The sequence below is a fragment of the Humulus lupulus genome, chromosome 5 (assembly GCF_963169125.1).
Source record: "Humulus lupulus chromosome 5, drHumLupu1.1, whole genome shotgun sequence".
Classification (NCBI taxonomy): domain Eukaryota; kingdom Viridiplantae; phylum Streptophyta; class Magnoliopsida; order Rosales; family Cannabaceae; genus Humulus; species Humulus lupulus.
Window position 1 is genome coordinate 127050186 of NC_084797.1, and position 17595 is coordinate 127067780.

The 17595-nt window shown below is 48.9% G+C and overlaps 1 non-coding gene across 1 annotated transcript; it reads right to left on the reverse strand.

Moving 5' to 3' along the window:
- Positions 1-1047: 1047 nt before the first annotated feature.
- LOC133781191 (small nucleolar RNA R71) lies at positions 1048-1154 on the reverse strand. The gene has a single exon (XR_009869981.1). It is a non-coding gene; the product is annotated as a small nucleolar RNA R71 (small nucleolar RNA).
- Between the last annotated feature and the right edge of the window lie 16441 nt (positions 1155-17595).

The window sequence follows — 17595 nt, forward strand, 5'->3', positions numbered from 1 at the left end:
GAGATTAATTGCATGTATGCTTGAGAAATATAGATGCCTTACATTAGGGTTCTTGAGATTACAAATAAGGAGAATTAATTAGAATAATATAGAAACTGTGATTCATTATTTAAGATAGTGAAATCGTTACTTCAGTACATTCTTTTATTATAAAGTCAATTTCCAACATTGTTTTCTTTCATTTATTCATTTACATTTCTCGTTTCAATAAATTTTTGAATTATCTAATTAAATTCGTAGACTTTAAAAGTATAGTAATTGGTGTTATTACCTATTTATTCCCTGTGGGTTCGACATCCTTTGAATATAGACTATATTACAATACATTTTACGCTTGTAGTAGAAAAATATGAATCAAGTTTTTGGCTCGTTGTCGGGGAATAAAAAATTATTTTTGCTAATATTGTTTCTATAAGTCTTGATTTTAAATTAGATTTTCTTTATTTCAGTAACTAACGTTACTGTTTGTGCTTGGTTTTATAGTATATGCGAAGGAGTAGGAGTTCTACCCTTATCGAGCCTTTGAATCTTGAAATGGAGCACACACTCCATTTATTAAAAGCGAAGAAGAAAATTGAAGAACCTAGTATGGTCAATAACGGGATGAACAATACTAATAACAACAACAAACAGAACAATGAAGTTCCACCTGCAGCTCCAGCTATTTAGGTTATTCCAATACAATGGGCAGTCTGAGATTTTTGTATGCCCATTGTTAATGACAACTACACCGGAATTGTCAATCCTACCATTGGGGCCAACAATTTTGAACTGATGCCAGCACTATTCGATATGGTTCAACAAAATTAGTTCGGGGGTCTAGCTACTGAGGACCCCAACATTCACTTGGCCATTTTTATGTAGGTATGCGCCACTATCAAAATGAATGGTGTTACTCATGACGCCATCTGATTGTGTCTTTTCCCTTTCTCCTTGAGGGATAGAGCGAGGATTTGGCTACAATCTTTACAGCCTGGATCAATCAGAACATCGGATGAAATGGCTAAGAATTTTTTGATAAAAAATTTCCCTCCATCAAAGTTTGCTCAATTGAGTAGTGAAATTGGGAAATTATGACAACAAGATTAAGAGCCCTTTTATGAAGCTTGGGAAAGGTTCAAAGACTTATTACTCCGCTGCCCACAACATGGATACCAAAACTGGATGCAAGTACAACTCATTTATAAGGGGTTGAATGGTTCAACTAGGACTATTATTGATGCAGCAGCTGGGGGTGCATTATTGGCCAAGACTACAGATGAGGCCCTTTCCTTAATGGTAGAAATGGCTACAAATAGTTATAAGTTTCATAGTGAGAGATCGAGTGCTAAGAAGGTAGTAGGGTCGTACGAAGTTGTTGACACGGTTTTTCGCCAACAGTGAATTATATGAATAACTAGGATGGATTAGTGCTTAATGATAAACCGTAATAAGAAAATGATAATACTCAAGGATGTTGGGAGCAAACTACAAATAGAAAAATGATCACTCCCTTTTACATGGTTCGGAGGTTAAAATCCCCCTAGTCCACGAGTCAATATTATTACTGTTTCTCTCTCTTGCTATTTTTATAGAGTATTTGCATTATAGAAAGAATCCAGCCCCTTGCACCACCCAGGATCCTGGTATTTATAAGAGAATGATCTCTGGGTAGGTATTGGGGTCATCCCGTGATCTCTTGATCCTTCACATCATTTCTGCGACATTGATGATTGACATCTAAATTTTACACTGATGTGTGGTCTAATCAATCAGATTAAAAAAAAGGTAATGGGCCACATGGCCTTAATCAGGCGTGTGATGTCTGATCGTGCACGTTTAAATTGCGTATCCAGGAATTTGGGAATTAAACAGACACGTGATGTATGTTATAGGCACGTTTATATTGCGTGGTCAACTTTACAAAGATCTTGGGGTATGTCAGGCCTCTGATGTACTACGAACTTAATTTATAGCTTGCTCATGTCTTTTGGTGCCATGTTTATACAATGGTTCCAGGTGATAAGCTACCAAATGATTCATCAGCTCGAGCTATTTGTTTAGGGGATCGTACCGAATTTCCCTGGATGAATGATGAGCATGTGGCGCATTGGTTATGGCTTTTTGTTAGTTCGCTCAACTCGAGCTGCCTCAACAAAGTACGTACTGATATTCAGGGCGTACATTTGCCCCCCAAGTCCCTGCTCGTGATCTATGGCGTCACTTTTGACTTTCACGGTGGGGGCTTTTAAACTCCCTTTTCGATTATCCATCCCCTGCCCACCATTTGAGTACTAAACACGTGGAACGCCGTGATTGGCGCCTGCTCGGGCTTCGAGGATTGCATTAAATGGCCTGGCCACCTTTTTTCCGCTGTCTCATCTTCCAAATCATGACCCTCGTATCTCGTATTTGTTTGATCGGACGGTCCTCGTATCCTAATGTCTTTTATGAATAAATAGGGTTGGCCATTTTCAGTACTTATCACCTTTTATTTGAAAATTTTCTCCATTTCCTCTCTTCCGAGTCTCAAAAACTCATTTTCTTCTTTTGCTTAAAATCTCATAAATCCCTATATTCTTGTCGCAGAAACCCTTTGGAAGCCCAGTCTTGAGGATTTCTCCAGGACTCCTACCTCTATGCTGCTTGCAACCTTCGCTTAGAAAATATATTGTAAGTTTCCTGTTTTTCGTATGTTTCAATTTCCTTTTTCTTTGCCATTTCAATTTACACTTCAAATTCATAAATAGTAGGCTGTTCCTGAATAACTTTGGTGCATAGGTTTCAATTTTAGGCGTATTGAGTAGATCCTAAAACATGTCTAAGATTGAGAGACTTATGGGTAAAATTCTGGGTAAATTTATGGGTAAACTTAGGAAATACCCACTCGGGGTATGGAAGGCGAGAGGTTTTTAGGGTAGAAAACTCGGTAGCTTAAGGGTCACGTTTCTTGGGCGGTTTTTCTTAAAAACTCTCTTCCAAAGGCAAGTAGTGGCCTAACTCGACTGACACACGGATCCCTGAATATCAGGGGTCTGTTGGAAAACTTAGGCGCGTGGCACAGGCAACGCGTGGCATCACACTGGCTGATATTGCGTCAGCTCGTGTGTTAGGGCACCTCGCCTTTGTTTTTGTTTCTCATATTCAAAAGTTCTACGTCACCCACTAAAAACTCCATCGTTTTTATTCGATAGGCGATCTGATGGCACCAAAGAAAGGAGTGTCTAAGAAGACCGCGGATGGCTCATCGTCCCAACAATTTCGCAAGGGGAAGGAGGTCGTCCCCGACTCCCCCCTTCCTGAGTTTGGTCCCGTGGTGGAGGTAGAGGTCACGGTTGCTCCTGGCGCCTTCTTCGAGGCTGAGAGGATCATCTCTAAGATAACGACCCAAAGAAGGGTCAACAAAATCCTCCTGTCCAACAACATTGAGGCTGGGAAAGGGACCTTAATCGCCCGACCTTCCTATGAGGGGGAGTGGAGCTGTTCACCACTCCAAGAGTGACGAAAATTTGAAGGCTGGGGCCTTTCTCCTCCTCGACCAATATTTTGCGGACTTCCTCAATTATGTGAGGTTGGCGCCATTCCAGCTCTCCCCAATTCGTACCGGGTGCTTGCGGGGTTGAAATACCTGTTCTTGAAGCATGAGTGGGAGGTCCCCACTCTGGCAGACATCCTCTATTTCTTCTTCCTCAAAGCTAGCCCGGACAAGAGGGGACGACGGGACGGGTTCTATTATTTGACCCGATTTTCGAACTCGCTTGCAGTCATCTAGTTGCCTAACCACCTCAACGACTTCAAAGATCAATTCTTCATGTCGAACGGGTTCTGCAACTGCGAACAGAAATACTTCAACCGCCCCCGTAAGTTTTCTTTTCTCAGCTCGCATAAAATTCCTTTCATACTTAGTATTCCTTGTGTGTATATTGATTGGAATGTGTTCGCGCAGCCATTTTTGCGAGGACGGACAGATCAATGACCCTTGGGGATTAGTACGAGACTTTGGCGAGGCTTTCGCCCAACGATAAGGACTACCGCAAGCTCGTGTCTGATGACACGATGCTGGCGTGCAAGCTGATTACTGAAGGTCAGAACTTGGCCTTGAGAAGGACACAGGCCGCTGCTCCCATAATCCGCAAGCTCCCTCCCATTCCCGAAAGGAATACTGAGGCCGACGGCGAGGAGTCGGAGGAGGACGGGGTACCCCTCGTGAGAAAGAGGCGAGCTCCTGAGGCCGCCGGGGATCCCATTGCTGAGCGAGCCGCATCAAGGGCAGTAGCCGGCCCCTCTGGCCAAGGTAACCCATATCCTTTTAGGGATTTAGATAGGGCTGTGGTCGAGCTTAGGCTAGTTAGGTTCAACCCCAACCAGCTCGTACACTGTACCCCTGACGACCCAGACTGCAATATCACCTTGCTCCAGTGTGTGGACCACTTGGTTCTCCGGTATGATATGGGCCATCCTAGGGGGACCGTAGTGGTGGACAATACCTTGTCCTTTAGGTCGACCTTCTTTGAAGAGCATGGAACCAACCTTAGGTAGTGGACATCCCTTCTCCAAGGTGTTGTAGCCCCAGGACTTAGGCAATGCGTAGAGGAGTCCAGCCCCGAGGTAGAGTCTAACCCAAAACCTCCCTTAATCCAAGAAGTGTTTGACTTAGACTCTCCTTCCCCCATAGCAGCTTCGAGGCCGGAGATCGTGGAAAGAGGCTCCTCCTCTAGCTCGGAGGGTAGGATTTTTTTATACTTTGTATGTACTTTCCTTGCAAACTAATGAGTATGCACGTATATGTAACAAATTTTCCTTTCTTTTTCAGTTGAGGAGATCGCACAACGAGGGGAACTCGACATCCGGTTGATGTTCTAGGAGGGGAGATCCAGCAGTGGCCCCCTGGTCAAGAAACTTTGACCCACATTGAAGAAAACTCCTCCGGCCGCGACTGCTTTCAAATCCCCAGCCAAAGGGACAGGCATGAACTCGGGAGTTACACCTGTCACTCCTGTGGAGAAGAGGGGTCCGGCCGCACCCCCTCCTCGCCTTCCCCCAGTTCCTACTCGGGACTAGGTAACACCAACTGGTCCCTCGGCTCCAGCGATCCCTTCCGCCTCCATCCGCATTCATATCAACCCCCAGGACCTGGAGAAAATTCCAGACACTTTTCGAGGGACGGTCTATGGGACGGCGAAATACGCAGTGGAACATTTTTACAAGGCCAAACCCAAAGACCTGAAGGGGATCGAGGAGAGGAGCCCAGAGAACGTCATGGAGTCAGCCCTAGGAATGAACCTCACAGTAAGCACTTTTCCTAACCTAATTTTTTTAATTATTCCCCTTGGTATGCGCCTAACTGTTTCTTTGCTTCTTTGTAGGCAGCCCAGGCCGAGCTAATTGTGGTCCAAGCTTCCCTCACCGCTTCTCAACAGAGCGAGCAGAATGCCAAAGATGCCTTGGTGGCGGCCCAAGCGAGTGAACAGGCGGCGAAGGTTGCCTTAACCACTGCTCAGGAAGGCGAGCAGACGGCGAAGGCAGTCTTGGTAGCCCTTCAGGCCAAGCTCGAGGGGGCCAAGGCAAAACAGCTAGAGGTCGAGGTGGCCCTTCTGGAGGAGAAAAATGCATCGACCTCCTCCATGGAGAGCATGCTTTACCACTGCTGGGCCTTCAATCAGGACGGAAACTTCTCCTTTATGGCCTCCGATGCGTGGGGGCACTACCTCGAGAAGTTCAAGGTTCAGCTACAACAGGAGATGCAGGCGCCGACTGAGACCGGGGAGACCTCCGCTGCGGGCGAGCAAGACACTGAGGAGGTGATGTCCTCAGAGCGGCCTCAAGGAGCTTATAATTTTTGTACATTTAATTTTATTTGCAAATGCTAAGCATGAGGTTATTCTTCTCGAGACAATTTGTACAATAACTTCAGTTATCCAAGTTTTACATATTTTCCAATCTCTCGTCCTTTATGATGTGCTAGGCAAAACTTAGTTCGCGTTAACTTTATCGACACCTCGTGTTTTTTTAGCAAAAACCCTAGTTAATCAATTTAACCAACTTCTAAGTTTTGGAACCTGGTCGTGTCCAGGATATTTAATTTTAAAAACTTAGTTCACGTTATTTTATCGACGCCGTGTGTTTTTTTTTAGAAAAAACACTAAATAATCAATTTAACCAACTTCTACGTTTTGGAACCTGGTCGTGTCCAGGATATTAATTTTAAAAACTTAGTTCGCGTTAGTTTTATCGACACTGTGTGTTTTTTTTAGAAAAAACACTGGATAATCAATTTAACCAACTTCTATGTTTTTGAACCTGGTCGTGTCCAGAATATTAATTTTAAAAACTTAGTTCACGTTAGTTTTATCGACATCGTGTTTTTTAGAAAAAACACTAGATAATCAATTTAACCAACTTCTAAGTTTGGGAACCTGGTCGTGTCCAGGATATTTAATTTTAAAAACTTAGTTCGCGTTATTTTTATCGACACCGTGTTTTTTAGAAAAATCACTGGTCAATCAATTTAACCAACTTCTAAGTTTTGGAACCTGGTTGTTGGATGATCTGCCCCCCACGTAATCAGGAAGTGGACTTGCTGGGTTACTTTGAACTAACATACAAATGAAACAGTACACAGACACAAATGAAACCATACACATCCTCATTTTTTTATAATTAATTGGCTTTTAAATGCAAGCCTTACATAGACAAGAGGTTTGATTACTGATGTAACGTCCTAGATAACCAAGACCGCTACATTGTGTACTTATAAATGTGCAGGACTTGCTAATCAAGTCATTAATTTAAAAAAACGTGTCACTAAACATGAATGAGCCAGGGTTAAAAAGGTTTTGGTCTCAAATGTTTTATTTTATATAATTAAACAGTTTAATACATGGGATCCCAAAAAGAAAAGAGTTTTAAAGTTAGTTTACAGTGTTGACGGTGAGAACTCGTCAACGAAGTTAAGTTGGAAAAATTATCAAATTAAGATCACTAATCGGAAAGCTGTAAAAACATGAACAATAACCCAAGAACTAGAAGTGTTAACCCAAGAACCCAAGAACTCGTCAACAATAACCCAATAACCCAAGCTGTAAAAGCTGTAAAAACTTGAACAATTCAGTCTTTCATTCACACTCAAAACCTGTGCTACAGTAAAATTTTCCAACCCCTTTTCAGGTGGTCTTAGAGTTTATTTTATAGTAGGCTCTAATGGTCTTAGATACATGGTGGTCCAGGAGACCAAGTGGTACATATGTACTGTTTCAGGGGAGTGGCTTCAGAGGTTGTGGTCGTACATCCCGTATAGGAGCAGATGCCAGGAGGATGTGTCCACTACTTGTCTGTACCCGTGTCTGATGGGTAGTGGCAGGTGTAGTGGCACAGGAGGTAGTGGTGTCGATTCTGTCCACTTTCCTAATGCTCCAACTACTCATCTATCAAGAGTGTCAGGATCATGCGTACGGTCCTAACGGTCGTACCCCGTACAAGATTGTACCAACATGGTCCTTTTGAATTATTCTTAGGCCTTTCCCTCTAAATGTTGAAGTCATAGTTGACCCTTAGAGGTGACGTCCACTTGAAGTGTTAGGGGTGAAGAATAGGTGTGTGCGTGACGCCGTCTCGTGAGGCCACTTGGTGCTGGACCTCATGCGCGCGGCCGAGGCATGGTCGGGGCACCATTTCGCGAGGTGCCTTACTAGCGAGGCCACCACTAGCGAGGCCACCACTAGCGAGGCCACCGTGCCCAGCGAGACGCTCCGCCAGCGTGGCCACCGTGTGCAGCGAGGCCATCATCAGCGAGGCCATCATCAGCGAGGCCACCATCAGCGAGGCCACCACCAGCGTGGCCACCACCAGCGTGGCCACCATGTGCAGCGAGGCCATCATCAGCGAGGCCGTCATCAGCGAGGCCACCACCAGCGAGGCCACCATCAGCGTGGCCACCATGTGCAGCGAGGCCATCATCAGCGAGGCCAGCATCAGCGAGGCCACCACCAGCGAGGCCACCACCAGTGTGGCCACCATGTGCAGCGAGGCCATCATCAGCGAGGCCATCATCAGGGAGGCCACCACCAGCGAGGCCACCATCAGCAAGGCCACCACCAGCGAGGCCACCTCCAGCGAGGCCCTCATCAGTGAGGCCACCACCAGCGAGGCCACCACCAGCGAGGCCACCATCAGCGAGGCCACCTCCAGCGAGGCCCTCATCAGCGAGGCCATCATCAATGAGGCCACCATCAGCGAGGCCACCACCAGCGAGGCCACCACCAGCGAGGCCACCATGTGCAGCGAGGCCATCATCAGCGAGGCCACCACCAGCGAGGCCACCACCAGTGTGGCCACCATGTGCAGCGAGGCCATCATCAGCGAGGCCATCATCAGGGAGGCCATCATCAGGGAGGCCACCATCAGCAAGGCCACCACCAGCGAGGCCACCTCCAGCGAGGCCCTCATCAGTGAGGCCACCACCAGCGAGGCCACCACCAGCGAGGCCACCACCAGCGAGGCCACCATCAGCGAGGCCACCTCCAGCGAGGCCCTCATCAGCGAGGCCATCATCAATGAGGCCACCATCAGCGAGGCCACCACCAGCGAGACCACCACCAGCGTGGCCACCATGTGCAGCGAGGCCATCATCAGCGAGGCCACCACCAGCGAGGCCACCAGATGCAACTAAGGCGTGGCTTCGCTAGGTACGTGGTTGGTGCGGGACAATGGGAGCCCGAGGGCATCGCGGCCCCCATCACGTAATTAAGTGCTTATGGGGCCTTAGTGCGTGCCTTTGATCCTTCGAGGGCGTGGAATTTTGAGCCTCAACACTTGCCCCCTAGTCTATTAGAGTACCTTTAGGTGCTCTTGTAAACTATTCGCCATGATTCCTATAAATTGGCCCTCATGCATGGCCTAATATTTTCGCTCCATCTCCTTAGCTTAGTGGCACTTAGACCCTTTCTCCTTTCAAGAGGTAAAGGGTTCAATCCCCCATAGCCACACTTTTTCCATAGTTTCATCATCTTTTTTTTTTTTTTTTTATATATGAGCTAATTTCTTGGTGTGTCTATTTTATGGCTAACACATCTTTTTGGTTCATTCTTGCAGACACGCACTTTCGACTCTGTGGTGCTTTTTGCTCCCTGACCTTCTTTGGATCCCACCCCGCTTTCTTAATCGCTTGAGGTATATTTTCTTTCCTTCTCCCTTTTATTGATTTATTTTTTATTTTATCGGGTCCAAACTAGTAGTACTCGGGATGGGGTACATTAGTCTGAGCTTGTAGTGAGTTTGACCATATGCACGCCCCTCCTCCTCGTTGTTTTTTTCTTTTCTATATATACCCTGTAGTAGGCCATTTAGGGCGTTTGCATCTAGAGGTATTAAGCCTATTCTTTTGTGTTTTGTAGCCTTCCCCTCGTTTATACGTGAACTTCTTTTTGCTGTTGGGACGTGGTTTCATGGCCAGTGACGGCCCGTCCGACATACCCCCAAAGGTTGAGTTTATTGACTTGTCCTCAGACTCAGAGTCCCCTGAGGGCAACCCTCACCACGACTATGACTCTTTAAGGCAAGCCCGCATCTGCCACCTCGAGTGCATGGCCGATCTTAGGCGTAAAATTTGGGTGGTGGAGAGCGAAATTGACTCGGTGTCGAGAGGAGATGGAGGACCTTCACCCCTGGGCCTTAGTGACCATATAGCGTGTCTTAGGACGACCCTTTTGGACTTACGGTGGGAGTTAGAATTTATGGAGGGACACATTCCGCCAGAACCTCCTACTCCCTCTTCGCCTGATGACAGCCATGGGGCTGCTAGCTCCTCTCCCCAGCCCCTAGTCTCAGTTTATCCTAGCTTAGTGCTTCCGCCATCGCTCCCTCGATGGAAAACTCTTGCTAGGAAGAAAAAATGGAGGGTTAAGTGTTCTGCCCCTTCCTCACATATTTCTTTTGATTTTGCAGATATGTCGAAAGCACGCAGACAGGTGTCCGCCCAGAAAGAGAACGACGCCCCCTACTGGCGTCCAGTCTAGTGTCACACGTGTCTCCGAAAAAATTGAAGGCAATCGTGAAGCACTACCGGGCTCCTCTAGAATACGCCCTGCATGCTCCTCAGGAGGCCTGCTGGGCCGACCGCCCTGAGAAGGGCTTTGTGGCTTTGAGTGAGCAGATTTTGAAGGCGGGTGGCACCATTCCTCTGCACCCGTTCTTCGTGGCGGTTCTCAACTATTTTGATTTGGCCCCTCTTCAACTGTCGCCCAACAGTTGGTTGACTTTAAGTTGCCTCTTCATTTGGTTCAAGGATAATGTCCAACGCGCCCCGACGGCACAGGAGGTGCATTCCTTGTATAACCTTATGGGAGTGCCCAAGTCCAAGGGCTTCTACTACCTGCAGAAGGCCAACAGTGATCTTCCCTTAATAGAGGGCTCAGTGTCCAACACAGGGCCTTGGAAAAAAGACTTTTTCTTGGTAGAGGGGCCTCTCTCGGTTCGTGAAGGCTTTCGCGCCGGCCCTAGTAAGTACCCTGGTCTTTCTCTTTTTCTTATTAGAACTTACTGTTTTGCACTCTTGCTTGTACTGACATTGGCGTGGTTCTTGTAGGGCAATTTACTGATCCCTCAGTCATTGGGCCGGAGGCGGAGGCCATAGGCAAACTCCTTGCTATAGACTCCGACCTGAAGAAGGCAGCAGTCTTATTTACTGTGGTGAATCTCAACCGCCACCAATTTTCCCCGGTCTCTCACCCCAAGTTCCTGTGGTCAATTACTGGGTCTAAGAAGGCTATGGCTATGCCGGCTGGGCCGTCACTACACGATGGTGAGGCTGAGGTGGAGATGGAGGATGTTCCCCTCGAATGTGGGGGGTCTCATCAGCGCCCCCTGTCCCTCGGAGGATGCCCTCCTTACGATTCCCATGACCAGGATATGGCCTGTCAATCTCCGGACCTGCAGGCCACAGCGGGATGTTACGCTCCTCCTGGCCTTGGTGGCAATGACGCCTTCCCTCAGGTCCCTCATGATATTGGCTTGCCGGATGCTGATTATGTCGACCTCGCGGAGCCCCCTTCTAATGCACCAGGGTTTCAGTTTTTCCCTTTCCCTGCGCCTCCTCCTGCTTCGGCGAGTGGGTCATCCGTTCCTGTCCAACCAGATGTTCCTAGTGTGGAGGCGGAGCCTTGGGTGACTAGGATGGCCTCATCCTATGCCCAGCGTTTCATTCAGATTGCCTCGGACCTCCCTACCTCCGACTGGAGAGGTCTAGGGAATGTGACCCAACCAGATCTTGGGGAAATCCTAAGGCGTGCCGCGGCCTGGGTGAGGTCTTGCACCTTGTGTTGATTAATATTATGTATAGATGTACATGTGATTTCCTTTTTGTTGCTTATTGCTGACGCCATTGACTTTCTTGTGCAGATCTACATCGTGTCCCTTCGGCATGCCAACACGTCCGACGTCCTCTCTGCATCTACTGCCGAGAGGGACGACCTCATGGCCCAGGTCCAGGAGCTCGAAAATGAGCTTAGCGCAACCAAGGTCCAATTGTCAAAGGCCCGGACTAAGTATGCCAATTTGGACTCAAAGAGGGAGAAGCTGAAGGCCAAGATCAAGGAGATAAAGGGCAAGGCTAGATGCTTGGAGCGCGAGCTCCGGGGGGCCAAGGCCACTGCGACCGCGTCGCAGGAAAGGGTTACTCAACTGGAGACTAAAGTTGAGGCCCTTAGGGCTGAACTACAGTCGGCTCAGGAGAAGGTCGTTTCCTTGGAGGCGGAGAGGGTCATAACCGAGCGCAAGTCTATAGACCGTGCTCTTTACAATGTGTGGAAGCAGGATCCCAACTTCGACTTCTCCTCTTTTGGCGAACAGGCCGTTGCCCGAGCGGCCTGGTGGAGTGCCCACTACGGGAGACCTTGAAATAGTCTCGCTCCTTTTTTGTTTTCTTTTTATTTTGTAACATCATTACCAGTGCTACTTTTCTATTAGTAACTCCTGTACTATCCTGAGAACTCTTTTTTTTTTAATGTATAAATACATATGTTGCTGTTTATTTCTTGTTCTATTGCATTCGAGGCCTTTTTAAGCCCGGGGTTTAGTTGGTTCCCCTCTTTTATCTATCAGGCTGGAGGTCCTTTGGAGCCCATGTGAAAGGGTTCGCTGGGACCTCTTTTGGTGCCTCATGGTTGCTTTCATAAGGATATTTTGACCCCTTGGGTCTTAGTTATCCTTTTATGTTTTTCTTGCGTGTGCTTATTATTTGTTGCGAGAAGCGTCCTTCTCGTCATTATGCATAGTACTATTTTTACAAGGGTCTCTTTTGGGATCCTTTTTGGCTAGGCAGCTTGGCGGCCGCTCAAGACTTATTATTGTCGTCACCATATAATGGCTAGACTTATTATTGGCTAGACGGCTTGGTGGCCGCTCTAGACTTATTATCATCGATACCATATATTTTTTTGTGAGTCCCTAAGGCCTCCTTGATATTCACACGGGTAGCTAATCCTTGTGATCTCAGGAGATGCCTTGTAAAGACTTCGCTTAAGGCCCTGATATAGGGGGTCCCCCTGGGATCCCTGTTGAAGGGTCCTTTTTGGGGTCCTCCTGATGGAGGGTCCTTTTTGAGGATCCTCTTGGTAGAGGGTCTCCCTTAGGAGTTAGGAAGGCAAGGGGTCCTTTTTAGGATCCTCCGTTAGAAGGTCCCTTTTTAGGGGCCCTTTTATTGGCTGCATGTTCCTGCCCCCCAAGTGCTTGGGCACTTTGGCTGATGCTCGTGCAGCGAAGAAAATAAACACAGGAAGTAGCAAACGGTTTCATTCATAGAACGCGGTTTACATCTAACTTTGAAAATAAAAAAAAAGTGGGGGGGGGGGGGGGGGTTACATCTAACTAGGAGGCTACCTAGGGCAGCCTCTTTGATTCTTACTACAATAACGAAGAACAAGCTAAACATAGGTTCTTTTGGCATTAAGAGCTGAAGCCTTGCTGGTAGCGCTTCTCGAAAGGCTCCGTAGCCTGTCCCATCTTGTGCGGATCTAACTTGTGTGAGTCGCTCCTTCATGCACAGCCATCGTCATTGACATGGATGGTTTGGTGGCTGCGTGGAGGGACATGTTATAGCATTCCCTCGCTTCCTTCTGCTCCCCTTTCACACATGCTACTCCCCCAGGGGTAGGGAATTTCATGGCTAGATGATACACAGAAGTTATCGCCTTCAATTCTCTCAGGGAGGGTCTCCCTAATACCGAATTGAAGGCTGAGGTGCAATCTACCACGACGAAGTTAGCCATTATGGTGGTTTGCCTGGGTTGCTCCCCCATGGTGAGGGCCAATTCGATTGTCTCCAGGGGTTGCATCGAATCTCCCGTGAACCCATACAAAGTCGTAGTGCAAGGCTTTAGGAGACGGAGGCTCAACCCCATCTTTTGCAGCGCCTGTCGATACAAGATGTCCACGGAGCTCCCGTTATCCACCATGACCCGATGTACCCTCATGTTAGTTAGCTGGGCGGTTAGCACAAGGGGATCATTATGAGGGAAGTGCACCCCCTGTGCATCTTCTTCAGTGAAAGTTATTGAGTCATTCTCACCCTTGAAGCTCTCCGGGGGGCGTTGTTCCAAACATAAAACGCAATGTGGTGGACTTCGTTGGGCCTCCTTGGCGTACCTGTCTCGTCCTTTCCTAGAATCGCCTCCAAATCCTGGTCCTCCAAAGATGGTCCTGACCTCTCCTTGCACTTCCGGGGCCACCTCACGTGCCCGCGGCGGGGACACTCCTCCTTCTGGCCTCTGGTTATCCTTGCGCACATACCTGCCCAAATGTCCCCTGCGAATGAGTTCCTCAATTTCTTCCTTCAAATGGATACACTCTGCCGTGGTATGTCCGATATCCTTGTGGTACCGACAGTATCTACTAGGGTCCCTTTTGGACCGGTCCTTTCTCATTGGTGGGGACCTTTTGAAAGGAACTCGATCTTCATTGGTGAGGTAAATGTGCTCCCTGGTATCTGTGAGGTCTGTGTAGTAAGTGTAAGCCACTTTCTTGTGATCATTCCCATGTTTGGTTTTCCTCTGGTGGTCATCTCTTGATCCATCGTATGCCCTTTTCTTCTTTGCTACGTTCGACCCGTCGTTAGTTGGGGGCCTCGCGTGGGGCTCCTCCTTTCCCGCCTTTAGGTTTGCGTGGCCATCCTCCACACGGATGTACTTCTGTGCTCTCTCATAGAAGTCATCTAAGTCGGTGACTTCCCTCTTCAACATGTTGTCCCACAACTTGCTTCCTGGGAGCACTCCAGCGGTAATGGCCATTTTTAACTCTCGATGCGTTAGGCACCCCACTTTTGCGGCCTCCATATTGAACCGGTGAATGTAGCTCTTCAGGCTCTCATTCTCCCCTTGCTTCACGTTGGCCAGGCTGGTGCCTGGCATTGTGTAGTCTCGCACGGCATGGTGTTGCTGGAGGAATTCGTCAGAAAACTGCTGCCAGGACCTGATGGACCCCGGCCTTAGTCTTTTGAACCATTTGTAGGCGGGTCCCTTCAGAGTAACGGCGAAGCAATGGCACCTGGCACCACTTCCGATCCCTCTCACTTTCATCAGATCATTAAACGCATCCAGGTGGTATTTCGGATCCGTGCTCCCTTCGTAAGGGGTCATATTGGGCTCCTTAAAATTGGCAGGGAGTCGGATTGCATGAATTTCTCTCACAAAGGGCGACTCATGGTCGAAGTCCTCCTCAAAGGCCTGGCCGCCTGATGCGGTGACGATCTTGCTCCGCAAGCTCCTCATCTCCGTGTCTAGGTCCTGCCTCCTCTTGCTGAAAGTGTCCCTTAAAGCGGACGGGCTGAGATCCGCCTTTCCCTTGCCTTCTCGAGGCGCCACAGGGGGCGTGGTCCCTTTGCCCGCCCTCTTCTTATTAAGCTCCTCCCGCAAGTCTGAGGGTGTTCTTTTGGAGGTGACCTCATCCTCATGGCGATGGGCAGCGTTGGTCCTCGGCGCTGGCTTCGGGGCCTGCTTAGGCGGTTCGGGGTGATCGCGTTGCTTCACGCGGGGGGTGTTACTAGTTGAATGTCGGGTTCTCCCATCATCTACCGGTACCGTGGTCTCCACCCCATCCTTGCCCTTCTCCTTCCTCTTAGGCAAGGTTACGCTGGACTTACCCTGCAGCAGGCCGTTAAGGACCTCTTGCATGTTTTCTAAAGTGGTTTCTAATCTTTGGTTCTTGCGGTGGAGCTCACGTATCTCCTCTTCGTAAAACCGGGATTTCGAACTCGAGCTCACGGAGTGGACCCGGGGGTGTTTGTCAGGCCTACGGGCAGAAGGGCCCGGGTCTTGCCGGCCGGAGTTCGGTGCCTGCGGAGGTTTTGGAGGAGGGAACTCATCAGCGTGTACCGGTGGCACTCTTGGAGGACTCCCTCCAGGTGGAGCGGCTGGCGATGAGGCCACCCTATCACCTCTGTGAACTTCAGGGTCTTTCGAGGGCTCTACGTCCCTAGGTGGAGGAGCGTCCTTCATGGAGGCCTTCAGCTGGACTCCGTTCAAGTGAACTTCTACCTCCCGCGTCTCCCTCAGTCGCTTCGAGCGTCTTGGCATCTTCTTCTTGTCGGAAACAATGGTGGAACAGTAGCTTGAAACTAACGTTCCCACAGACGGCACCAAACTATTGACGGTGAGAACTCGTCAACGAAGTTAAGTTGGAAAAATTATCAAATTCAGATCACTAATCGGAAAGCTGTAAAAACTTGAACAATAACCCAAGAACTAGGATAGAACAATAATGGAGAATTCAAACTTTCATTCACACTCAAAACCTCTGCTACAGTAAAATTTTCCAACCCCTTTTCAGGTGGTCTTAGAGTTTATTTTATAGTAGGCTCTAATGGTCTTAGATACATGGTGGTCCAAGAGACCAAGTGGTACATATGTACTATGTCAGGGGAGTGGTTTCAGAGGTTGTGGTCGTACATCCCGTATAGGAGCAGATGTCAGGATGATGTCTCCACTACTTGTCTGTACACGTGTCTGATGGGTAGTGGCAGGTGTAGTGGCGCAGGAGGTAGTGGTGTCGATTCTCCAACTACTCGTCTACCAAGAGTGTCAGGATCATGCGTACGGTCCTAACGGTCTTACCCCGTACAAGATTGTACCAACATGATCCTTTTGAATTATTCTTAGGCCTTTCCCTCTAAATGTTGAAGTCATGGTTGACCCTTAGAGGAGACGTCCACTTGAAGTGTTAGGGGCGAAGAATAGGCGTGTGCGTGACGCCATCTCGTGAGGCCACTTGGTGCTGGACCTCATGCGCGCGGCCGAGGCATGGTTGGGGCACCATTTCGCGAGGTGCCTTACTAGCGAGGCCACCGTGCCCAGCGAGACGCTCTGCCAGCGTGGCCACCATGTGCAGCGAGGCCATCATCAGTGAGGCCATCATCAGCGAGGCCACCATCAGCGAGGCCACCACCAGCGTGGCCACCATGTGCAGCGAGGCCATCATCAGCGAGGCCACCACCAGCGAGGCCACCATCAACGTGGCCACCATGTGCAGCGAGGCCATCATCAGCGAGGCCTGCATCAGCGAGGCCACCATCAGCGAGGCCACCACTAGCGTGGCCACCATGTGTAGCGAGGCCATCATCAGCGAGGCCATCACCAGCGAGGCCACCACCAGCGAGGCCACCATCAGCAAGGCCACCACCAGCGAGGCCACCTCCAGCGAGGCCCTCATCAGCGAGGCGACCACCAGCGAGGCCACCACCAGCGAGGCCACCACTAGCGAGGCCACCATCAGCGAGGCCACCTCCAGCGAGGCCCTCATCAGCGAGGCCATCATCAATGAGGCCACCATCAGCGAGGCCACCACCAGCGAGGCCACCACCAGCGAGGCCACCACCAGTGAAGCCACCAGATGTAACTACAGCGTGGCTTCGCTGGGTACGTGGTTGGTGCGGGACAATGGGATCCCGAGGGCATCGCGGCCCCCATCACGTAATTAAGTGCTTATGGGGCCTTAGTGCGTGCCTTTGATCCTTCGAGGGCGTGGAATTTTGAGCCTCAACATACAACATTCCCAAAATACAGACAACCATTAGCCATACTAAGGCAAAATAGACAATTCTGGTTCCCGCGTCCCTACCTAAACACCAACCGTGGAGGCTGAGCAGCTGGTCATCTACATTCGGCCCACAGAGCTCTCCAAGTCAGGGTTGATCAAGCTTGCCCTTGCCTTTACCTGCACCACGTAGCACCCGTGAGCCAAGGCCCAGCAAGAAAACATAATGCGCAACACGAACATCAATTTCAAATATTCAATTCTTTAAGCATGATCAATCAATAAATATTCCACATTAACCGTTCAGCATATACTCAGAATTAAGGATGCAACTAATCACAGATAACATTCAAGTCTCATAATAATCAAGTCACACAATAGTCAGGGCCGACAACTTAGGCCGCACCCTCTGTTTACCCCACTGACTCCGACCCGCTTAAACTGAGCTCAGTGCATATTAAGCTGTCCTCGGCTACCAGTGGCCAAGCCACGCCCTGTGCGCTAGTGTAACCCTTGGTACCCTTAGGCTGTTGGTTCACTATTTAGTTTACATGGCGTGATACCATCCTTTCAAGCATACACATTAGGGAACCCTTA